The following is an 18,383-nucleotide window of genomic DNA, read 5'->3' on the forward strand; positions in this document are numbered from 1 at the left end:
TGTCTTTTTTTCTTCTATCTCTCTTCTAGTAATGTTTTCTTTAACACCTTGAGTTTCCTCAGTTGGAGTATATTAGCAAATTATTTTATTAATGAGACTAGGAAATCCAGAAGGTGCCTGATTTCTCCTGTATCAGTATTAGACTCAATGATTTGTGAGAAATCAACACTAACTTAATTTTTAGCAATAATTATGACTGACTTCATAGACTACACAGCTTTAATTACTCAAAAATCAGTTAACAAGGAAAAGAAAATGGGTAAGAACCTAAAAAGAATCCAGGGAAAAGAGAACTAGCTTTTAAAATAACTTGTCAGCTCAGTCCAGTGCTCTGATGTGGGTCTCTGCCTTTGTTTCCATCTGTTGTTGAACAAAGGTCCTATGGTGATATTTAAGATAATCATCAGTCTGAATACAGGGCAAGGCCAGTTCAGGCACCCTCTCTATTGCTTAGGGTCTTAGCTGCGGTCATCCTTGTGGAATCCTGGGACTTTTTCTAAAGCCAGGAGTGAGAGTATGAGCAAGGAAGTCAAGACCATGAGGGGTTAGTCCACTGAGACAATGTGCTTGAGCTAATGGGAGCTCATCAACTTCAACTGGACTGGGGATGATCAAGCATAAGATCAAACTAGTCCTTCTGAATGTGGTTGACAGTTGGGGCCGACTGAGGAGCCAATGACAATGGCACTGGGATTTGTCTCTACTGTGTGTACTGGCTTTTTGGGAGCCTATTCTCTTTGGATGTATACCTTGCTCAACCTGGATGTAATGGGGAGGGTCTTGGACTTCCCACAGGGCAGGGTGTCTTGCCCTCTCTTAAGATTAGAGGGGTTTGGGGGCAGGGTGTATGGAGGGAGTAGGAGGGAAGTGGGAGGAGGGGAGGAAATGGGAATTTAGATTAGTACTTTTTAAAGTAATAAAATAAAATTTAAAAAAGTTATTAGTGAAAAAATAAATAGAATGACTTATCAGAAAGCTAAAGACAGTGGCATCTCTGTCTTTATGTAGGTAGTTGAAAATAAGATCATTATGAAAGGCGTTACAGGCTGATTTAAGTAGTCAACCTAATCATTTATTTGAATAATTACTATTACTTATTATTTATCATTGGAAGTAAAGTGGGCATACTTTTAACAAAAGAATAAATTAATTATGAAATGTAAAGATTTAAATTAAAGTAGGAAATAAGCTGCTCTTTTATTAGATGGATTGGATTAGATGGATATTACTGGACAACAAAGTTTGTAGTTAGGAGACAAGCCACTATGATTGCTAAATGGACATGTGGTCGTGTTGCGTTCTAAATACGCATGCTTATATCCGTAGATTAGTGCTGCTCTCAGCTTCTCTGAGATAAGTTTCTTATTGTAGTGGTGAAGATTGATGTGGAGACTCATAACTGATTGAAGTACCAAGAGTCTGGGGTGATACGATGCCCAGGATTAGGGAGTCATCTGCATCACTTCTTCCAAGGCACAGGAAACATCCCAGAATGGAAGAGCCAGAGGATGGGAAGGTTTGCTGCAAAAAGATACAGTATTGACATTTCTCTTTGGAAGTATTAGTGAATGCCTTTAGTCCTACAACTAGGAAAGTCAAGGCAGTCAGTTCTCTGTAAGCTAGAGGCTAGCCTGGTCTCCATAGCAACTTCCAAGCTATCCAGACCTACATAGTGAGACCTTGTCTCAAATATGTCTTTATATATTTGTATGTGTGTGTGTGTATATATATATATATATATATATATATACATATTTGCACACACATATATAATCGCTCAGTTATATACTTGAGTTATCCTCCTATCAACTGGTTCTATTATTATTAACTTGATCTAACAAATGGAAGCTGAAGTATAAATTCATCTTCTACCACTGTTCCTAATAAATTTTTCTCTTATTTTAGTGCTACACATTTGGAATAAAAATTTTAATTGTCAAACCTTAAAAAGAGTAATTCTGGGAGTTGGAGAGATGGCTCAGTGGTTAAGAGCACTGATTGCTCTTCTACAGGACCCGGGTTCAATTCTAGCACCCACATGGCAGCTCACAACTGTCTGTAACTGAACTTCCAGGGGACCTGACCCCCATAGCAAAACACCAATGCATATAAAATAAAATAACATAATTTTTTTTTTAAAAAAAGAGTAATTCTGACAGGCTTCCAACATATCCATGGGCTTCATTTATTCCTTTCTTCATAGAAGTTTGTTCCTGAGTTCACTGAATGCAAACAACATGGCCTGGGCTAACAGGTACAATCTAATTACCTTAAAAATTCTGATGTCTATTATTTGAACATAAATGTGTGTGTTCTCACACTAGTTATGACTGATAAACACAACTAGATAGCCTGTGGGGCTGGGATTAATAAATAAAGGCGTCAACTAAGAGCTAGTGAGTAAAGGATGCTCCTATTCTCTGGAGAACGATGCCTCAAACACCTCACATATTCTGTAATTATTCATCAGCAAAGTTCTCCTTCCCAGACCAGATCAGGGCAGCTTCAGTGCATTCAATGAAATGATCTAAAATTGAAATTCATCTTGAACACATTGCATTCTTTCCTGAAACTAAAGGTTGCTCTCTCTTAAATGTCAACTCTTCTCTTCGAAAACCTCCCTCAAGTCCATTTTGTTAATAGTTGACCTTTGTTTTTTGTGAGATGCATCAACAGTAAATTGAGAGAATCTGGTTCTCTTCATTTTGTTTTCCTTCTTTGAGAGCTAATTTCAGTGATTGGTGTAAGAGGTCTCCATTGCAGCTCTGAAGATATTTTATGTTACCAATCTTGCTTTATAATGATTTCAATTTATATAAACTAGGGGAAGGTAAGACATTTTATGTTTATTGTCAGTGATAACTTATTTTTCTCAATACTGAATTTAAATTAAATTCCACAAGAATTATATAAACCAGTTCTCAACTCAATTTACAACTAGGTAAATTTTAAATTATCTATTATAGCAGAAAAATTAAAGAATACAGTTTAGAAAAATATTAATGCTGGTGAAAAAGTATTTTAAAACATAACAGCACTTGATTTTTTTACATTACTTTATAAAAGTAACATCAAACCTCATTTTTCAACCAACTTAATCACTGTTATAATAAGAGTCATATTTTATTTTGAGTATACGTGGTGCTCAGCAAGCACAATAAGAGTGACAGGAAATCTTCTTTACTGAGACAATATGAACAGTTGTCCTGGAGTTGCAGGCTCCTGTGCTTTCTCCTAGGGGAGAGACTAAGGTGTCATAGTTCAGTAGGATGCTCGCAGTCTGGTTTAGGAAACATGAAGGGTGTTTTTCATGAAACACACACACATACACATGTACACACGTACACGTGTGCACACGTGCATCAATAAAACGCTAGAGATCTTTCTATGATAGTGCAATGGATGAGCTCACAAGTGTTAGGTTGTCTTCCAAGTCCTATGGCCTCATTCCTTGTATAAAACCAGTAACTGGGAGACATCTTCACAACGGAACAGAACAGTTTAGCCGTTACATTAAGTGCCATTTATCCAACTCCTGATGTACACCATGCTTAGGCAGATGAAATAAACCAAATTTAGTCCTGGTATTTTTTGTGGCAACAGCATAGATTATTCTGATTCTCCCAATAGTAGGTGTAAGTTGAAGGAAGTTAACATCTCAGCCTTATACAGTTTCTTTCTAGAACACAACACACACTTACTGAACTATTGACTTCAGGGAGTGAGATTTGGATGTACTGGTCACAAATTCTTGGACACATTACAAAATCATGTATATACCTGGATATGCATGGTATTATCACCAGGATGTGAACTTAGACCCACAACTAGTAATGTCCAAATATCATGATTTTTAATGCCCAGTATGTCAAATCAAACTTGGCCTCAGGTTCTCATTCTGCCTTAGATGACAGAAAATCTAAAGTCAGTTATTACTGATACTCTCCCAGCCCAACCCTTAGGCAACACAAAGGTCCCTGAGCTTTTGGGGGTGGTGGTTTGGGACTCCTATAATTGGATATGCAGTTTGTCTTCCTCTCAACCTCAGGAGTTCCATTTGCATCTCAAGAGACTTGACCACATTCTCAGAACAGGAGGGAAGAGAAAAATAGAGCAGGGCCTCAACTTACCAATTAACATCTCAATAAATTATCCAGCCATGTGCATTTTGTTTTTGTTTTTAAGGGAGGAAGAGAGTCCATACCTTTTATTAGACCCTCAAAGCAGAGAGCAGCTGATTTGGTCCAGCAATGGATGGATGTCAAACCTCTGTGCTCCACAAAGCAAGAAGACATCCCATTTGCAATGCTTATAGCTCCTTTTCAGAGTGTTGATTCATCTATGAGCTTTGAGTGGCCTCATTATTTTTTTATTAAATTGGGTCAGGGTGGGGCTACCATTCAACGCAAATGCAGATGGGGTCACCATGAATGAACTGCAATATACACAATAGGTAATAAATTCTGGAAAATGAGATCTGTCATCAGACCACTTCTTCACTCAACAAAAACGCCAAGATGGGACCTAACATTAGAGATGCAGGCACAAAAAAAAAAAAAAAAAGAAAAAGAAAAAAGTAAAGAAAAGAATAAAAAACCCTCCAAGCTAAAGAGGCAGAATTGCATTCACCAAGGATAGAACACAGGAGGATGTTGGGGGGAGCAGTAGCAGTGGGGAGTGGAGGAGGGGGATAAAGAAGGGGGGCATCCTTTATATATTAGACAGGAAAGGGCCTGATGCTCTTCACTCAAAAGTACATAAAAGTACTGAACTGAAGAACATTGCCGTAATGGAGGGAGCGCGTGTCCAGCATGGTGCTTTCATAAATAAATGTGGATACCTGAATGGGAACATCATTATCAGCTCCATCTTCAAGTACAGAGAGAGCCAGAAAGCTTTCAGCGGCGCAGGAAAAACACTCAGGTTAATGAAGAGAGCCTGCACTAAGTCATAGCTGTCTTTTTAAGTGCTCAGGACAATGATTATTTTTAACTGGCATTTAATTTTGTGCAGAATCCAATTGATCAGACCTGGAGCCACAATTAATCACTCGAATAAGAGCAGGCACAAATGGATTCTGATGAAAAGTAAGCAGATGCCGAGGTACCATTTTTACTACTGTCTTTGCAGTGAGCGACCTCCGCTTGCTGACTCCCGGTGCCTTTAGATGATGCTGGAAGTCACTATTTAGGACGGTTCAATTTAGTCTTTTATTACTCCCATTCCAGAGTTCTCTAATAGTTTGAAAGAATCAGAGCTCTTGGCATTTCAGTGTGTCGTGCCATTTTGCTTCCTGTTTCCTTTGTGTGGGGGGAAGAGGGATTCACACGTTTGTAGGTGCACATGTATGTCTATACATGTGTGTGGAGGCCAGAGGCCAGTCTCTGATGTCACTCCGGCTCTTCAGGTACAGGCCTCACTGTTTTGGAGCTAGGGACTGTAATGGTTAAGATAAAATGCTGAGGTGCAGTTCCCAAGGAGTGGTAGTGGGCATCAGACCACGAGGGGCAGCCGGTCCCACCACCCGAGGCCTCTGTGGGTCCCAGGTGGGTGGTCGTGGTGGGTAAGAGACCTCAGCGGAATGGCAAGGTGGCAGGTCCCATGAGGAGCCACGGCTGGTGAGAAACAAACACCATGCAAACAAAGTGGGTATAGTTTATTTAGTGGGTTATGGAAGGAAAAGGGAAGTGGGGACAGGGAGGAGGAAGAGGAGGGGGGGAAGAGGCCACAACCACCTTTTCCAAAGAGAAGATGGGGGAGAAAGAGGAGAGAGAGACAGAGACAGAGAGAGACAGAGACAGAGACAGAGAGAGACAGAGAGAGACACACAGAGAGAGACACACAGAGAGAGACAGAGACAGAGAGAGACAGAGAGAGAGAGGCAGAGAGAGAGAGACAGAGAGAGACAGAGAGAGAGAGAGACAGAGAGAGAGAGAGACAGAGAGAGACAGAGACAGAGAGAGAACACAGGGAAGCAGAAGGAAGATCTGCTCGCTTGTCTTGGTGGAAAGGGGGAGTGGGCGGGGCTTGTCTCTTAAACGGACTGGATAGACCATTAAGTTCCCATCTCTTTTTTATGAGGTTAGGCACAACAGGTACAACAGGTTAAAGGAACTGGGATGGCAGATTCTCAAGACTGTTTCTTGCTTATTTGTGGGCATCGTCTTGGGGGGGGGGGTCTGAGAAAGCTGGGTGCTAGTCACATCCTGGGGTAGCTGGTCTCTTTACTCATGTCTGGCATTTATGGTATAGAAATGTCCGTTGTCTCTTAGACCTGTTTAAGGTACTGGTAGAACAGAGGACAAAGTTAAGTTTAGGAAAGAAAAATTAGGGCCAGGGAATTGAGAGGGGTGGATCTGACCTGTTTCAGGTGGATCCTTTAATTTGGCTCCCTGGAACTCACAAGAAATTTTCGGGTTTGTGAAAACATAAGTTTCAAACAGCAACGTATTTGTATCAGAATGACTGTGACAGATATTTTTGCATAATGAAAAGTATCTTTAAGACTATGAAAGGCAGTGTGAGAGAGAATTTTGTTAACTTGTTGCTTACCCGAAATTTGCTTGGTGAGGCTGTCCTTTTAAGTGATAAAAATCTCTCAGCTGTCAAATTGCATCAGAGATCTTTGAGAAGGATAAAATTTTACTTCAGTTATTGATTAAAAATGACAGAGAACTTACTTGGTTGGCACCTAGAGCTACTCCTCAGGGTCCTCCATGGTTGCTGAGGATCATATTTGCCTTTTGCTGTTTAATGCAGGGCCTGCCAGTCTCCAGAAGATCCTGTGGGCTTAGAAATCTATAGGAAGACAAGCCTACCTTGACCTAAGCAGCCAGGCTGTTGGTTCTAGTGATTCTGTCCACTGTCTGGAAATCTTCAGTTTAGACAAAAGGCAGTTTTTCCTAGTGGTCAGTGTTTGGCAGCTGAAGTGAATCGCGGATGTCCGTTGTTCTGTGCCCACATGTCTTCTGTCTTCTTTGGAGGAAGTAGAGTGCTGCTACTAGGAGCCAACCTGTCTCTTTTTGTTATGAAAAATTTTTAATGACGAAATATTTAAATACCATATTCCCCAGATCTCTGAGCAGATGAGTTCTGCTTATTAGGTATAGATAAGTTATAACTACAGCGTAGGGTCCACTTGTAGAGCTGGGCCCAAAGTTTACTGTATGGACTCTCAACCTAACAGGTAAGATTTATACTTATAAAAGACAGAAAGAAGAAAAACTGCTTGCAATAGAAGGATAATGGCAGAACTGACAATAGTAGAGAACAGTTTAATATATTTTAAAGCAGGCTTGGATTAAAAATACTGTGTTTTTGTAAGAAACTTGAAAGTACATACCAATTTAAAACATGAGACTTACAGGTTTTTTAGTCTGGAATGAGATATAATGGACAGTTATAACATTTAACAGGAAACATACATGCATTTAAATCACATATATGTACACATATATACGCATACACACACATACATCAAACAGGAGTTGGGCAAAGTGGACTTTCCCCTTCTCCTCACACGGCTCAGGGTCTTGTCTACTCTGGACTCACCCAGATTTCTCTAAAATTTTTCCTCCACCACACTTGGGAATAGTCATGTCCTTCCTTTTTGTAAAGTTTTTTTTTCTCTCCTCCCCCCCCCATAAGCCTTTCTGCCAATGGAGTAATCCAAACCAGACCAGATTAAACCGAACTGGAAAAGGGCTCAGTTTTAATGGATGCCAGCACTCCTGGGCAGCCCTTCAGCCCCTCTCCTCCAGGAGGAAGACCAAGAAACCATGGAGAGGCAAAAGGAGAACCAGAAAAACCACGTGTTCAGTCTCGGGGGGGGGGGGGCAGTTTAAGTAGCCTGTGGGAGTGGTTGTGGTCCTCCCTGGGGGAGGGGGTCACCTTTGGCGGGCTTTCTTGGAGGTAGAGTTAGGACTGAGGCAACTCCCAGGGGAGGGGGCTTGAAATGGAACTTTCTGCCCAGTATTCCAAAGATGGGTGCCGGGGGCTGGGGTGATGCCCCCAACCAAACACTATGGTTTTTCATTCCGTCAAGACTAAGTAGTCATTTTCTTGAGATCAGGGTAGGAGTGACCAACGTCTACACAGTTTTATCTTGTGAATTTTACAGTGGTGAACTTGGTGAGCAGGAAAAGTCACCAGATATGGAAAATGGAAGCTTGGAAAGGAAAAGGGTATGACCAAGATCTGCATGGTTTCTTCATGAGGGAGCCAGCCACGACAAGCTAACTATGGGCAGGGTCACCCTAAGGAAGTTCTTTACTTCCAACCATCAGCACCTGCTAGAGTAGGACTCAGTCTTCGATAAATTTAAGAGGCCCGAGTCTCAGTAATTTACCCTGAAGCAATATCTGACTGCAGGAAGAACCACAAACTGAGATTACCTAGCACCACCCAAGAACAGACCATCCAAAGGAAATGCCTAACATTCCAACCACTGTAGATAGGATCACCTGCCAGCACACATTCACCAGGACACCCCTAGACAAATGTCAGCCAATCAGGGGTCCTAAACCTCAGAAACCCCTCACCCCCACCTTTACTACTATAAAGCCCTATTTTAACTGAGCTCAGGGCTCTCCGTTTATTACGATACGTTAGACATGCGGAGAGACTGAATTTGCAAACTTGCTTAAAATAAAGGATCTTTGCTTTTGCATACGGGACTCGGTCTCCTTGTTGGCTTTTGAGGGGATTTTGCAGATTTGGGCATAACAGTTCACTCAGTGGCCATTTGCTGAATGGAAGAATGGTAGCATTTATCACCACCAGAGGCAAACTTCCTGGGCAAACATGATCTAGTCCCTGTAAGCACGGCCAGTGACCATGGGACATGGAGAAAGAGAGAAACAGCAAGAGGAATGAGAAAAAGTGTGAGCTCGTCATCTGAAATAGAGCGTTGTTGTTGTTTTAAATATGATTGCACTTTACACTTTAGTTTAGCTGGCATTTCCTGTGTCTGTTTGTTTTGAGACAGGACCTCTGGTCACCTAGACTGGCCTCCAGACTTGAACTCCTGACTCTTCTGAGATTACTGTGCCTGCCTAGCTTGCTTACTTGGTTAAAAAGTGGTATTGATTTATCATGCCAACCCCATTGCTTACTTAGACAACTATGCTTACCGTATTTTCTTTACACGCTAAAGAAAACGACTCAGTCGCAGGTGGCTAATTATGAGAAATAGTCAGGCCTTTCAGTTGGTTCATTGCTCCTCCAAAGCCCTCCGGAGTCTGTGGAAATAAATCCACCGCTATGTAACATGGCTCGCTTGACACACCTCTGATGCTCAGGATGTAGTAAGTTTGGCTTCCCGTTATGTGAGCCTCATCAGATTTATAGATGAAAAACACCTAAACGGTGGATTTCCATATAAAAGAAGAGGGCATTATGATGTATGAATTTTAAAATAGTGGTTTCTGAGAAATTGCACTGTGGGTAGTCCTGCCTTCCTGGGGCTTTTCAACAACAGCACTTCAGCTTATATAATTACCACACATGCCTCCAGTACAGAGCCCACAAGGCTCCCAGGTTGGTCACCATGGCAACGGATTCTGAATGAAGTAGCCCATCCAAACACTCTGAACACTCTGCATAGAGCTTCTTCCCGGAAAAAAAAAAGTTTTATTTATTTATTTATTTAGCTCTAACACATTCTCCCAAATTACAGCTATACAATTTCCGACTATTTGTTCTAGTTTTCTTGTAGGCATAATGTAACTACTAAATGCCTGGGCACACACCATTTCTTGAATAACAAAGGAAACAGAATATAAAAATTTAAATAGAGATTGCTTTTTCATCCTGGAACCATTTTGGAAAGAAGAAAATAACCTTTCGGGATGGAAAGCATGAACATGGACGGTCACGGGAGGAAATCGGCTTCTTCCGGCTTTGTGTTGCCAGGAGAACTTCTATGCTTATTGTGAAGACTTCTAAAATCCATAGATACAAGCAAAAAAAAAATGTAGTTTTTTTAAACATCTTTTTTTAAAAAAAATGAGAAAACACTTGTTGCGAGCCCCACATTCATAAACAATTGTGAGACAACCAGTGTTTTCTTTAACTAATAAAGCGGAGACCTCACAGGCCTGCTCCCAGTCTCCCGGCCACCCCCAGCCCTTCAGGAGGTCCTTAACCACTGGCTAAGGCTGAGGCTGCTGCGACAGCCGGTCCTGTTTGCTGTTTGGACAGGCCTTGCGCCTTGCAGCTGTGAGACTGGATGGAAGGAGAAAGGCTGGCAATGCTGGGCCTCACCTAAGAAATAGGACTGCCAAGGCCCTGCTCCGTCTGTTAATTTACAGGAACCTCGGGGGGGGGGGAGGGTCGTTTCTTCTTTCCTATATTAGGAGAGATCCTTGCAAGTTTTATTGAAAAGTCCTTTTTAATTGCCTGAGTCGCAGTTCCTTTTCAAAATAAGCTAAACTCATAGGGTTATTTATTTTAGAGTCTTTGATTTAACAGATTTTATTCAGTATTTTTTCAGCATTGGTATCATTTTGATTAAGCCCCGGATCATGCCTTAGAACCTTTCCCTGTTATCTCAAACCTAGTGTTCTCTGTATTCCCATCCCTTGGACCTCTAGCATCCTGTGACCAAGGAAGGCACATGGTCCCTTCAACTGCCCTGTTTGCTCCACAGAAGTCAGGCCTGGCATTGAGTCAGCTCTAATTTGCCAGAACCCAGGACCAGAGTGATTGTCCAGCGGTTTTTAATGTAGACTCTCACTTGCTGTGTGAGATGCTGGACAACTCACAGACGCTCCAAGGATTGCTTTCCCGCCATTCCTTGGAGCTGCACTGCTAAGAATGTGCAGTTGGCTGGGAGTAGATTTGCATTTTGCTGCAGTGTAATACTTTTCCTCACAGGAGAAAGCAGTCAGCTCTCACTGATAGGGGTCCTAATGGTCCATGTGCACAGCCTCGAGCCAAAAAGCTCAGGGAGAGCTTTGAATGCAACAACAGTGTTAACCACAGAGGGAGCGCCTTGCAGAATGATAAAACACTCTTCACCACAGTTAGGTGTGCAGCTGGCCCCATGCAGCATCTGCAGAAAACTCAGGTCCGTGTACAAAACTTTGGTTTTCTCCTCCTGGAAGTTCACGTGTCTCATCCAGCCGCGTTTGCATCGTTTAGGCATGCTACAGCAAAGTCAAGATTTACCAGAACTCATAGAGCAAACAAAACAGACACAGCACAAGAAGCCAGTCTGCTAAGCACCCAGTTTCCTCCGATGATGCTTGAGAAATGTGGTGCCAAGATAAATGCAGGCTCACCAGCGGTGAGTTTCCATGGAGTCGCTTGCTGTGGCAGCTCAGCTTTCTCTGAAGTGAAGGGTACTGAGCGGAATGAATGTCCCCATCAGCACAGCTTTGGGATCAGTGAGCAGAAACTCTGCCGTGGGGAGGAGGAGGTCAGGTTCTCAGAGAAGACAGGAAGTTTTGCACCTTTTTCTCTCAGTCAGAAGGGTCAGAGCAGGCAGACTCAAGGAGAGCTGGCGCGTTACTCTGAATTAATAATGAGGACTAACATCTTCTAGCATTTACTGCACCCCAGACGCTCTTGGAAGGGCTTTACACATGTCAACATGTTAATCCTCACAACAGCTCAACGAGGTACATATTATTATGATCCACATTTGAAAGGTGAAGGGGCGGGAAGCTCAGAGAGAGGGTAAGCGTTTAAGTCAGGAGAGCAGCTGCCTGGCTGCCGGAGCTACAGGTTTTTCCAGGACAATAACAAGCCCTGATGAGTTCCTAGCGGGGCCTGGCTGGGTATGCAGCTGCAGAGCCGGCCCCCTGTTTGTCCTCACAATAAGCCCCATTAATGAGGGGAGCACGAATGGGCTTCCTTGCTCCGGCAACCTGAAAGAGCCTATAGAATACAGATGCTATTGTGAACGCTTTTGTAATCTGGAGCCCCCCTCCCTCTTTTTTTTTTTAAAAAAAAAATAAATAGAATAATCAACTTCTTAATGTATCCATAGGGAATTCAGGGAAGGAATGAAGAAGCCGCTTCTGTTTTTGAGGCATTTGCAGTCATTGTTGGTGAGGCAGAGCCAACAGATGGGGAACAATGGGGAGAGACTCAAGGCCTGGTGTAGGCAAACAGCACTGCAGTCTGCTTGTGAATGGTGGGCGAAACAGAGCAAGGCAGGCACTGGGGCTGGAAGGGGGATGGAAAAAGAGAAAGAGGACGGTCCTGATGCCTCTCCTAAGCCTCAGACCTTACTTTCCTGAGCTGAAAATGAAGACATAAATTATCTTCAAGACATTTTCCAGCTTTCACATACAAACGAGTCTGGATCTTTTATGCAAGTAAGATTTTTGCGTGTGGTATTGATTACAAGTCAGATGCCCTGCTAACCGATACACCCAGACCCCAGCTCACATGCCAGACTGCTACAGTTTCCTCTGTGAGCTCCCGAGTGCATACAAATGCCAGTCTTCCTGTTTAGTTTGCTTGGCAACTCATCTAACAATGATGCTGGTAACATTATGCCTTCGCCGTCTCTTACTTGTTTGCATTTCCTTTTCTGTGTCTAAATATGAAATTATAGTGTCCATGAGCTACAGAACCTAATAACTTGACTGGTTTGATTTTTTAAAGAAATACCTTTACCAAACGGAATACTTAGACACCTTGCTTGTTATCGGTTAATATTTTCTCTTCTTTATCCTTGTATATGTTTTATACATTTATTTATTATTTGTTTGCTTGTTTAGTTTTTTTTTCTGTTTGGATTTTCAAGACAGGTTTTCTCTGTAGTTTTGGAGTCTGTCCTGGAGCTAGCTCTTGTAGACCAGGTAGGCCTCGAACTCACAGAAATCCACCTGCCTCTGCCTCCCGAGTGCATTAAAGGCGTGCATTACCACTATCCAGCTTCTTATTTAGTTTTTAAGACAAGGTCTCACTATGTAGCCAGGCTTATCTTGAGGTAGTCTAGGCTGACCTTGCACTCTATTGGTCCCTTCTGTCTGAGCCTCCCCAATGCTGGAACATTCGAATACACAGGACTCCATCCACTATCACACATGGCTGTTGCTTAGACACTTCAACTTATTCTAAATATTGCTTATGCCTGCAGAGCTGAGTGTACAACTGGTGGGAATGAAACAAATTCTTAAAAATTGATTTTTGTGTCATTAGGGGCACAGTGTTTTCAAATAGTAAAATGTTTTGTATGCCAAAGGCATAAGCCTAATATTAAAAAACAAACAAACAAACAAACCGCAGGAAGTTTGCGGCCACTCGCTGAATAATAAAGGAAGTGAGGTTCAGAAGGTACTTCTGGGGATGATTCTGAGATTAGCTTTTTGCAGCATGAACTACTCCCCAGTAGAGGAAGTGGGGTTCGGAAGGTACTTCTGGGGATGATTCTGAGGTTGGCTTTCTGCAACATGGACTACTCCCCAGTAGAGCTTTTATAATACTCTTTGGAGCTTCTGTGGTTTCCAGATCAGCATCATTGACACTTAGCAAGTTCTAGATAGCAGACTATCAGCTTGGTGTGCTATTATAACAGTACCTTCAAATATTGGTTCTAAAGCACCTCCACACTTGAGAGTTAATGCTGTCATGTGGACTGTCAACAGGACAGTGTGTGGTCGTGCGTCATAAGCAGTGACTCATTGCCTACACAGTCCCTCGCTGTGCCCACCGGAAACAGAAACGATGCCTGAAGGCACAGCATGCGCTCCGTGTGGCATTTCCCTTATGCGAGCTGTTCACAGCAGGACTAAAATTCTACTGGAGTATTTATAAATCCAAGTTGTGTTCCCAGTGCTATCTTCCATCGCTCCTGTAGAGAGCTAATTCTTTTCTGGCATAGGGGGTTACATGCTTCCCCCGGTCTTCTCTCCTTGTATTTAACCATCATGGCATCTTCGTGAAGGCTAGAAAGAAAGTGTCTTGGAGGGGGCTTGTGTCTCTAGAAACAAATACATCAGTTCCTCTAGCCTCTTAGCTTCTATTTATCAAATCCCTATCTCAAATACCATTTCTTCATTAAAGTCTTTCTTGAGCCATCAAACAAGGTGATACAACTTCTCGCTTTTAAAATGCCCCATCTCTCCAACTCTGGTTTGGATTTCTGTAGATCAGACTTGTGTTGTATGAGTTAGTGCTGTACTTTCTTTTATCTACCAATAAGTGTTGGGGTTTGGACTGCATCTTTCTTACTATTGTTTGGCTTCTGCCTTTTCGATCCCAGTAACACCCAGTACTAACTTAGCCAGTAGCTGTTGAATTGTGGTGTGCGGACGCAGGGCTTCCAGCCGAGCCAGGAACCCATCAGATAGCTTTCAGCAAGGCCATTTACTGTACAGAGGCATATACGTGGTGTTTGTTCCTAAGAATGCCTGTGCAGGTGGCTGTCATACGTTCTTCTAACATTTACAGAATACTCATAGTCGTGTGTAAGGAAGAAATCCACCCAAAATGAATGGAGAAATGCAAAGATGTTCTGGAGAAAAACAGCTCTTTTTTTTTTTGGAGCTATTGAGGGTCAGCTTTAGACATTAGAAAGGGACAGGACAGGGAAAGGAGGACAGATCTTTGATTTCAAAGTCTTGCCTGGGGCCTTGACGGCCAGAAGTTGCTGTTTTAACTCGATCTGTGGCTTCATGTCATTTCAGAAGGGACTCGGGAAATCTCACTCTAGTGTTATGGGGACTATTAGCAACCTAAAAGGACAATTCTGAGCATGAGAAACAAGCTTGTCTTGCTTCCCGAGAGCCCTAACCAGACTTATAAGATCGTGAGTCTTGAAACTACTGAAGACATTAGGAGAAAACACATCCGATTCATTTGCTGCTCAGTTCTTCACAGAAGCTCAGCAGGACAAAAGAGCAAACGGACTGTTACTGTTCCCCTGGTACTTTACGTGTTTGCTAGATGCACACCTTGAAATGATTATTTATTACATAAATCAATGACAGAGTTTCAGGAGCGAAATTCATTGAAGGAAAATTTGATCAGCAAAGAAATGGTTCATATGTATGGATTTTTAAATTTTTAACTGCATTTGTGATTTAATCTAGACTTCTTTTTTTTTCTTCTTTTTTTTCTTCTTCTTTTTTTTTTATCTGCACTGGCTCTTTCTTTTTCTTTTTAACCTCCTTTTTGAGCTACAGCAGCTGGTCTTCCTAAGTTCATTTTTCAAGGAATACTGCCATCATGTGGTCCCGTGTGACAAGACAGCTCATATTCTGATTCCCTCTTTGTGGCTTTGAGAAGGGCTTTGCTGCTTGAGGTTGTATCTGTAGATTCCTTTCCAAAAGATGAATTCTTCAAATACTTGCCAAAGGCTGAACTCTGGTCCAGATTTTGACTCAATTATCTAGTTATCAATCCTAACATGCAGAAAAAACCAGCCTTTGGCCACCTCACAAACTTGCTAAGCCTCCCATGTTCCCCACTTAAAGGCAGCAGAATGTGTTTGCCCGCCACTTTCATGGAGCTGCCGACTTTTTGTCATGACGCAGAGGCAGAGAAAACAAAGCATGAACTCTTAGAGGGAGTTATTATGGTGCTGAAAACTCCCAAACAAGTGAAATTGGACTCCACTTGGTAATTAACATGTTCGAATAAACAAACAAATGATGTGGGTTCTGTATTTTCTTAACAGAGGAGGACTGACGGGCCGTTTTTCAGCTCCAATTCAGCTGCTCCATAGCAAGAAAATCTGTATACAGACAGAAAACCATGAATCTCTTCTCCCCACTGGTCCCCCAGCCCTGCAGTTATATTTGCATGAGCCAACCCCCATCCCCCATCCCCCGCCAACAAATCTCCCTTCAAGAATGTGGATTTTACTTTATATTCAGGGAAATATGTTAAGTATTATTCTAAAATGTAAAGTCAAATCGATGGATCTTTGCGAACATCTTCTAAGCTTAAGTGAAATCTGGTGTTAAAGGGCGTCCTGGAATCTTGGGAAAGACAGTTTAGAAACCTGCGCGATTTCTTTACCGCATGAGAAGGGAGCGCAGTTTTCTTCCCTAACTATCCTTTGGCCTCAAAATTTTGTCAAAAGTAAAGAGAGAGTGAAAATTCTGCCTGGAATACAGCTGTGGGGTCAGTGTTTGGATTGAGACGGAATTATGGCGAATTATTCCCATGGGTTGATTTTGTGAAGTGTGTGCTGGCGTGAAGGTGGAAAAAACAAGCAAGCGCTGGTGTTTAAACAAGGCTGGAAGGGCAGTTGCTAGGAGACCCCGCACACAGCTGATGCCCCCACTGCCGGCTCGGGCTTTGTCTCAAGAACCCGGCCTTTTGTAGTCAAAGAGGACATTAAATGTATAGTCCGTCAAAATTTTAGGTAGAGGAAAAATTCAGGTGGACCAGTGCTTGGTTATTGCTTGTGTCAATCTAGCTATTCTGACGTCCATCATCCATGAAAGATGGGCTTTGAAAGGGAAAATGTAGCATTGTGCCAGGAACCAAGGGCCTCCGGAAACGCTCAAGGGAATTAGTTACAAATGCAGTTTGAATACTCTTCTATGAAAGGCAGATGGTCTGCAAAACCAGTTCCGAGAAGCAGCTAAGTGATCACTTCAGTATTCCGAAGAGGGGACCGCCAGTCCACACACAGAGTTCTAAGAGGAGAGGCGCGAGCGGGACTTTAGATCCTGCCGTTTACAAAACAACCATCTCAGTCATTTGTGGGAACCGTTTAATAGACTTTTATGAGAAACACACAGCCTTCCAGTTTGTAATTTAGACCGTAGAGATGCACCGAACTTGAGAGCTGGAGGCGGCTTAGAAGTTCTTCTAGCGCCCCCAACTGGCAGAAGGCGGTACCTGGCGCAGCTAGTGGACAAGCGCGGTCTGTAAAGAAGCTAGCTGCCTTGTGGAAGGTTTTCAGAAACGCAGGCAAGGCCTCCCGCCTTTGCAAAGTAATACCAACCTTTGCCGATGCTTAAAATACTATATCCAGGGAGGAGAAAGCATTTTAAAACATAGAAAAGAGTAAAATTTTGAATTTCGTGTTTTAAATATTTCAAGTACATGAGCCAGGGTCATTGTCTGGGCCCCCACTCTGACCAGCATCTCTTTCTCAGGACAGTCAATGCTGTTGTGTGAGCTTGGGGACAGGCACAGTCTTTTGTAGTGCTTGTCCGTGTCCAAAATCCCCGCTGCGCGTCGAGTCATTTGTTTATTACAAGTGTAGGAATGATTCCTATGAGCTGCTGTGTTCCGTAGAAGAAACTGGTAAGTCTTGTTACAAAGTTTAGTTGCAACTCGACCAGTTGGCCTCCAGTTCAGGGAATGTCATCCTTGGCCAGTGACCTCCCAGAATAGCCAACTGAAATCCCAAAATAGTTTGAAATTTTGGTATTGTTTGTTTATTTTTATATTTAATGTGGGTGACGGATGGGGAAGGGGTTCTTCTGTACTTTATTGCTTCTCTATGGAAAAAGAGAATCCATCACTATTCCCTAAATTGGCAAGGCTAGTGTGCATTAAGCTGTGAGACAGTAACTTTCGAGGTGTTGGTCCAGGCAGCCTGGTGAGAACTGAGCTTGGGTTCGAGAAATAGAAGAGAGGAAACAAAACACGTGCCTCTCAGCCCCACGCCTCTCATTGACTGCAGAAAGACATCTTTGGAGACATGGAGATTGTCCATCATCTTGTCCAGACCTTAGGGGCTCAGAACCTGTTGATTTGGCCCAGAAAGCTCTGCCCCCTAAAGAGCCAATAAGACTCACTCTCTCACCTCCATTTTCCTTCATTCTAGGAGAAGCTAACCACCATGTTGGGAGGATTTCAGATGGGCTCCTGGGGAGACTGTGTGGACAGAAACCAACTCTAACTTGTTAGTTAACTGACCAAGTCAGGTTGAGAAGCTACCAGCTAACCCCTAGCCTGCAAATCTTTCACCTGAGGGCTCAGACAGCACAGGGACACAAGCCTTGCCATGCAAGATTATAAATGATTACAAGGTTGTGTCAAACCAACAAATTTTTGGACTGTTTGTTAGCTAGGGAAAAAAAATAACAACCACGAACCCGCGGTTCCTTTGCCATTTGTCCTTGCAAAGTTCCATATAACTGTGGGTCCTCAGTTTTCCTGGTTTCTGCACTGTATTGTATTGGTGACAATAATTTCAATTACAGTACTAAACCACTTGCCTGTTGATATAGAAAACTTTGGATTTGATCTCTGCTGAAACCCATCCTACAACCGGAATTTTCCACTGCGTTTGTCAGTACAAAGATTTAATCTGAAACATATATGAAACAATGACAGACACAGAAACAACGCAGCGTGCCCTGAGAGATTACATAGCAGCCCGTTAAGTATTACAGATAAGAATGGGATTATCAGGCAATCTCAGAATGTGTGTCGGTGAGCCCATAGCAAGGGTACCCTGA

Source organism: Microtus pennsylvanicus, chromosome 19, assembly GCF_037038515.1.
Source record: "Microtus pennsylvanicus isolate mMicPen1 chromosome 19, mMicPen1.hap1, whole genome shotgun sequence".
NCBI lineage: Eukaryota > Metazoa > Chordata > Mammalia > Rodentia > Cricetidae > Microtus > Microtus pennsylvanicus.